The sequence below is a fragment of the Delphinus delphis genome, chromosome 6, assembly GCF_949987515.2.
Source record: "Delphinus delphis chromosome 6, mDelDel1.2, whole genome shotgun sequence".
Lineage (NCBI taxonomy): Eukaryota > Metazoa > Chordata > Mammalia > Artiodactyla > Delphinidae > Delphinus > Delphinus delphis.
In genome coordinates this window covers 83,520,738-83,528,220 of record NC_082688.1, presented here as the reverse complement: position 1 = coordinate 83,528,220, position 7,483 = coordinate 83,520,738, and the positions used below count along the sequence as shown (strand labels likewise).

Sequence of the window (7,483 nt, the reverse complement as noted above, 5' to 3'; positions counted from 1 at the left end):
TGTATGAATTCAGTTCTTTATAATGGATTGAGACCTTTCATGGCTCAGCAGCTGATCTATCTCATGTATATTCCACATACACTTGGAAAATATGTGAATTCCACAGTTGTTAGGTGTAGTGTTCTATAAATGTCAATAAGTTTAAAATTGGCTAATAGTGTTGTTCAAGTCTTATATATATTTATTAATTTTTAACTTTTTGTGGTTCTATAACTTTATTTGACAATCAACAGTTAGTTCTCATCCACATTAAGTGTCTGTAGATTTTTGGAAGTGGTGACAGGTATATAGGTAACCAAGGTATAGAGCTCGTTTGGTGAATCTTCATGTTCATTACGTTTTCTGCACATGGGCATGAGATGGGACATTCCTTATTCCTTTGGCCCAGACTGCTTTGCTAAGCTTGGCGTCAATGCGTACATCTGGAGTTCTCATCTCCTTCATGGCAAAGTTCAGGATTTCTTTGAGTGCCTGAGGGACACGTTTCTTGAAACCCACTCCGTGGATGCTCTTGTAAATGTCGATAGTGTATTCTCTGGTCACCACCTTATTGATGGCAGACCGGCCCTTCTTCTTCTCTCCACCCTTCTTTGTGGGAGTCATTCTGCCGGGCTCTGGTTGGAAAACAATCTTTAATATGTATGTTTTAATCAATTACTGGAAAAGAAATGTTAAAATCTCCAATTTTAATTGGAATTTGTCTTTTTCTCCCTTAGCTCTGTCAGTTTTTGCATTATTTTGAAGCTTTGTATTAGATGCGTACACATTTAGGATTATTATGTTGCCTTAATAAATTGTTTATTGCATCACTATGAAATGCCTACCATTATCTCTGGTGATACTCCTTATCATGAATTCTACTTCTTGTGATATTAATGTAGCCCCTACAATTTTCTTCTGATTAGTTGTTTGCATGGTATAATTCTCCCAGTCTTTTGTTTTTTAAGCTCTGTCTATACTTGAAGGCCATTTCTTGAAAGCAACATATAATGTGTGTTTCCTACTTGTCTAGTTTGACGATCTTTACCTTTTAATTGTAGTTTTAGTCCACTCACAGTTGAAGTAATTATTGATATGTTTGAATTTAAGACCACCACTGCCTTGTCTGTTCTTTGTTCCTCTTTCCATCATTTCCTTCTTTTTAAATTAACCAAGGATTTGAAAAACTTATTCCATCTTAACTCATCCATTGGTTTTTAGCTATTTTAGTGATTGCCATAGGGATTGCAGTATGTGTCCTTATATTACCATAGTCTTCCTTGAATTAATATTATACTTCTTTAAGTATAATATAAAAAACTTATTATAGCATATTTTAAATGATCTCTCCCATTCTTAGTACTATTATTGTCTTTCATTTTACCTCTGCATTTTTATAAACCCCACAGTACATTTTTATGTACTTTGAATAGTAAATTGTATTTTTAAAAAAGAAATGAAGGTTTCCCTGGTGGCACAGTGGTTAAGAATCTGCCTGCCAATGCAGGGGACACAGATTTGAGCCCTGGTCCGGGAAAACCCCACATGTCGCTGAGCAACTAAACCTGTGTGCCACAACTACTGAGCCTGTGCTCTAGAGCTCATGAGCCACAACTGCTGAGCCCACCTGCCACACTACTGAAGCCCACGTGCCTAGAGCCCATGCTCTGCAAAAGGAGGAGCCACTGCAATGAAGAGCAGCCCCGCTCGCCGCAACTAGAAGAAAGCCCATGCACAGCAATGAAGACCCGATGCAGCCAAAAATAAATAAATAAAAATAAAAAAAGAAATGAGAAAAATACTTTCTGTTTACCTGCATATACATACTTCCTGACATGCTTCATTTCTTCATTTCTGTTACTGTTTCTATCTGATATCATTTCCCTTCAGCACAAAGAGTTTTATATTTCTTTCTGCTGGGGAAGATTCTCTTGGCAATTGTTTTTGTCATTTTTCCCTATTATTTTTAGAGAATATTTTCACTTGATCTAGAATTCTAGGTCAACAGACTCTCTTTTTCCCTCTAGCACTTTAAAGACGTCTTGTCATTTTCTTCTGGCTTGTACTGCTATGGATGAGCTGTCTGCTCTCATTCTTCTCATTGTTCCTCTTTAGAGAACATGTCTTTATTTTCTGGTTGCTTTTAAGATTTTTCTCTCTGTCTTTGGTTTTCAACAAGTTGAATATGATTTGCTTAGGATTTGTTAAGCTTCTTGGGTCTGTCTGCTGGTATTTTTCATCAAATTTGGAAAAAAAGTTAGTCATTATTTCTCCAAAATTATTTTGACTCCCATGCTTCCTCTCATTTTGGATCACCTGTCTTAAATATGTGAGACCACTTGATATAGTTTTACCATCACTGGTACTTCTACTTTTTTCTTTTTCTCACCCAATCACTGAGGCTTGGAATACTCTGCACGGGCTGCAAAAGCTTTCACAGTTAGAGTGAGGACCTAAAACACTGGAAAAGGTAACACATAGATTTGGAGTCTCATCAAGATATAAGTAACCCCAGATGTTTTTATGAGGGTAAGCTATTGTGCAGAAGGATGAAGATGAGCTGAAGCTATTTTAGAGAGGAGGTAGAAAGAGAAAAGGCAGGGAGTAAAGGAAAAGACCCTATGATTAGCAAAGATAAGCTGTGAGGATGTCACAAATTGGCTTCCTAGTGTTTATTTTCTGAGTGGTAAAGGAAGGAGTAGAAATATTTGACAAACAATCCTTTATATTGCCCACCCATTTCTGGTGAATAAACTCAAAGAGGCAACTGAGCAAAGTTTGAGAGAGAAAGTGTATTTTCCACCTCCAATGCTCTCGTTTGGCTAACATAGGTTAGAAAAAGTGTTACCAGAGGAACTGATACCCTGACTTATTGTATCAGATAGCGACTTCTCTGGGTCTCCCAAGATTCACCCCTCTGTCACGTCTCCTGCCTGGAGTCTCTTCAAAAATCTGTGAAAGACCTCCAGCAAGTCAGGTAGCAATGACTTTTAAAGTTAAACAACATGTAGTCTATTTATGTTCTCTCATCAGGGGTAAATCAGAGCAATTAATGAAATCAATTGATTATTTTTTTAACATCTTTATTGGCGTATAATTGCTTTACAATGGTGTGTTAGTTTCTGCTTTCTAACAAAGTGAATCAGCTATACATATACATATATCCCCGTATCTCCTCCCTCTTGTGTCTGATTATTAATTAAATTAACTAGCTTAAGTTAATTAATTAAAATTAAATTGGAATGTAATTAAATTTTCTCCTTGGAGGGAAATTAAAAAAAACAAAAACGTTGAGAAACTTTGCCTTGAGTCTCCTCAGATGACCCATAAGAAGGCTTGTTCGATGATGCTCCACAATTAATTTTAAAGAACTCTCAACCATGTTTTTGTCTTATTTTAAAGTTGTAGATACTTTTTCTTAAATGAAGAGAGCCATAGAGTAGAAATGGCTGTCCAGCACACCTAGATAGAGAGGGCCAGAGGCATCTAGCTTCAGATTCCTTGGAAAGGGTGGGAGCAGAAACATATCTTCTGCAGAATTCAAAGAGCCCAGTGTTCAGCTGAGGGGTAGTCAGACCTGGGGTAGACCAGAAGCTGGAAGTGAGAGATGCAGTGGCAGCAGCCGTACTCAGCCTAATGTATGCCAGAGCAGATAGACCACGTCCAGTCCAGCCATGTAGAGCGTCCCAGCATTCTCACATCCTTTTGGACTGTACCTGCACCCGTAGTGGTAGGGTCAGAACTGGCTGTGAATTGAATTCGATTACATTTCCAGCAGACGGCCCAGTGGGAACTCAAAATGGAAATAAAGTTCAGGTAAAGAAGAATATAGCACATCACATTTCTTATATCCCTGCATTTTTGGCCTGAGATTTTGTCTACTATGTGAACTTATGAAGAAACGCACATCCGATAATGTGATGCGGACAGAATGCTGGATCCCCTAGATGAGCAGAGCCGCAGAAGAACATACACTGGGTATAGGTGGAAATTCTTACACGTGATACGGGTGCATAGGGATTGTTAACTTCTTCAAGCAAAAGCTAAAAATTCCAGTGTTGAATTGGCAGAGATGGTGGTCTTTCTCCAGAAATTTCTGCTGGCTGCCTCTTCTCCTTTCCCCACTTGTCATCTTTCCAGGTGGCAAAATCCTGTCTGAATTTTAGTGCTTAGGATTTTCCTCATGAGCTGCTTGAATCCCAGAAAAAAAGCCCTGAGCACTGTAAAGTGAGCTCCCATGAATAATCCTTAAAAATTTTACTGCCAAATAAGATATTCAGTTCTGTGGGCTGAGTTAACCAGCTCAGCATAGATGACAATGATGGCCCAGGGCCCGTGTCAGCCCCTGCTGCCCTCAGTTTCTTACCCCCAGGAAGTTCCACTGGAGTCTTTGTAGTGTCAAAGTGTAATTTTTGGAAAGTTGAAAATCTAACTCTCATAGAGATATAGAGGAAGCTTGTATCAAAGATTTACTCAACTCATTAGTGAGGAAGCCAGTAAGAAATAAGCTGATTCAAGGAGAATTTGAGGAACTGAGTATTTACACGCATTTAAAAAATGTTAGAATGAATTGCCAAGTTAGTTACAAGACTTGTTGGTACCCTACAGGACAAATAAAGCCAAATCTTTGGGGTTAGTTTATATCACAAACAGAAATCATTAGTAGTTTTCTTGGACAGAAATCTATAAGTTATGAAACTTCACAGGACCTAATTACTAGACAACAAAATCAAACACAGGTATATTCTCCTGGATAACTGAAGAATCTTTTGGTCAGCTTATTAAGCCATGTCCCGGTATGACATTGAAAGGACATGATTCCTCCCCCTTTGCCTTATTTCCATGTTTTAGATAGTATATGTTAACAGCAGCTCTTTGAAATGCTGGTGACAGTGTCTAGAACTTATCTCTGAGCTATGAGCCCTGCTTAATCAGCATTTTTGGACATGAATATATATACATCAGAATTGAAGAAAAAAGCACATTGCAGGAGGGCTCTGGCTTGGAGAGGAGAAGGGGACCAAATGGGTGGTGTGGGGAATTAATTTTTTAAAAAAATGTTCTGTTGTTAAAACTTTTTTTAGTCACTGAGCTTCATGTGATTAGTACTTTGGATTCAACAAAAGATTTTGGCACTGTTTGAGTTAGGGTGTGGAGAAGAGAGAATCCTCTTGCACTGTTGGTAGGAATGTAAATCGACACAGCCACTATGGAGAACAGTATGGAGGTTCCTTAAAAAACTAAAAATAAAATTACCATATGACCCAGCAATCCCACTACTGGGCATATACTCAGAGAAAACCATAATTCAAAAAGACACATGTACCTCAGTGTTCATTGCAGCACTGTTTACAATAGCCAGGTCATGGAAACAACCTAAATGCCCATCAACAGATAAATGGATAAAGAAGATGTGGTACATATATACAATGGAATATTACTCAGCCATAAAAAGGAGTGAAATTGGGTCATTTGAAGAGCATGCATGAACTTAGAGATTGTCATTCAGAGTGAAGTAATTCAGAAAGAGAAAAACAAATATCGTATATTAATGCATATATGTGGAATCTAGAAAAATGGTACAGATGGACCTGTTTGCAAGGCAGAAATAGAGACACAGATGTAGAGAACAAACATATGGACATCAAGGGGGAAAGAAGGGGTGGGATGAATCGGGAGATTGGGATTGATGTATATAAATTAATATGTATAAAATAGATAACTAATGAGAACATGCTGTATAGCACAGGGAACTCTACTTCATTTTGCTGTACAGTAGAAACTAACACAACATTGTAAAACAACTATACCCCAATTAAAAAAAAAATGGAAAAGAGAGTGAAGAAAACAGGTTGCTTGAATTCTGGTTCAGCCACTGACTAAATGCATGACTTGATCAAGTCACCTAAGATTGCTGTAGGTGACAGCTGGTCTCCAAAGATGACCCCCAGTGAACTCTGCCTCCACTTTAATACTCTCATGCAATCCCCTTCCAGGGTGGCTTGGACTGGCCCTGTGCCTCCCTTTTAAGCAATAGAACATGGGCTAAGTGACACCACCTAAGCCTTGGGAAGCCCTGACAGCCTCTGCTTTTGTGGTCTTAGAAGTCAGTCTGTACATAAGAAGTCTGACTGTCCCACCGGAACGAGAGGCCATGCGAAGGGGCCCTGGAGGATGAGGGGCACGTGGGGAGGGAGATCTCAGGGGGAAGCTCTCTGGTTCTGGACATGTGAGTGATGACAGCATCCTGGACACTCCAGCCTACATGATGTTGAAAGCACTGGAGTTAAATGCCTTAAAAACAAGTAAACAAAAAACCATTTAAAACAAAGCTAAAGATGACATTGCCAAGCAAAGGTAGACTGTGTGCGGGGCTTCCTGGTGGGAGGTGAGCCTAATGAGAAAGGAGGGGTTTAGGGAGGAAATTAAGATTAATTGCAATGTTCAAAAGTTGTGGTATATTCTTTTTTTTTTTTTTTTGCGGTACGCAGGCCTCTCACTGCTGTGGCCTCTCCCCGTCGCGGAGCACAGGCTCCGGACGCGAAGGCTCCGGACGCGAAGGCTCAGCGGCCATGGCTCATGGGCCTAGCCGCTCTGCGGCATGTAGGATCCTCCCAGACCAGGGCACGAACCCGTGTCCCCTGCATCGGCAGGCGGACTCTCAACCACTGGACCACCAGGGAAGCCCCTGTGGCATATTCTTTTAAAAGAAGCCAAAGATAAGCCATTTCTTGAGTTATTGCAAAGTTGTACAAATCACTGGAGAAGATGTCTTAGGGAAGAAACCTGTGTGAAAGGTGGGGAGAGAAAGGGAGACCCCAGATAACCAAATAGGTCTTTTCCATCCGATGTGCATGGTTTTATAACTGCATAGCTGGGAGCTTGGAGTAAACCTGAAAATGAAAGAATTACTTAAGGATGAGATTTACTATAGCAACAGAATATTTGTCATCTAAGGAGATCTAGTTGAAAACAAGCCTTACAAGATTTTAAACAGAAACATACTTTATTTTCAATAGTTTCATGATTGTTTTAAAACATTTGAGCCTACCCTAAGATAAACGATACCCTCCATAAGTCTTGTCTTCAGAATAAATTTTGAATTCAGAAGAGCTAACCTTTGAAAATATGTAATTCAATGTAAAGGAAACCTTAGCTTTCTTTACCTTGCATTCTTTAGAATAGTGAATTTTAGTATTTACTAACTTTGTAAATACTGAGGGTTTTCAAGTTCTCCAATATGATGTCAATAAAGAACAGGAGTATCAAATGCAGCCTTAGATGTTCTTAGTTTTCCCCCCCAAATTTGAAAATGTCCAATCTCAAGTGGTTTCTTTATGTACACTACTTGTTTCTGTGTTAGGGACTCCGTTTATGTCCTGTGAGCATCTGCAGATCCCATGGGGTGCATGTTGTGTCTATCTTTTCTTGAGATCCAGAAGCAAGGCAGGAAAAGATTTCAACAGGTCCTGAAATAGGGACTGTTTTATATTACAGGGATATA

The 7,483-nt window shown here is 39.3% G+C and overlaps 1 pseudogene; it reads right to left on the bottom strand.

Moving 5' to 3' along the window:
• Positions 1–233: 233 nt before the first annotated feature.
• Positions 234–603, bottom strand: LOC132426719 (large ribosomal subunit protein eL31-like; annotated as a pseudogene).
• Between the last annotated feature and the right edge of the window lie 6,880 nt (positions 604–7,483).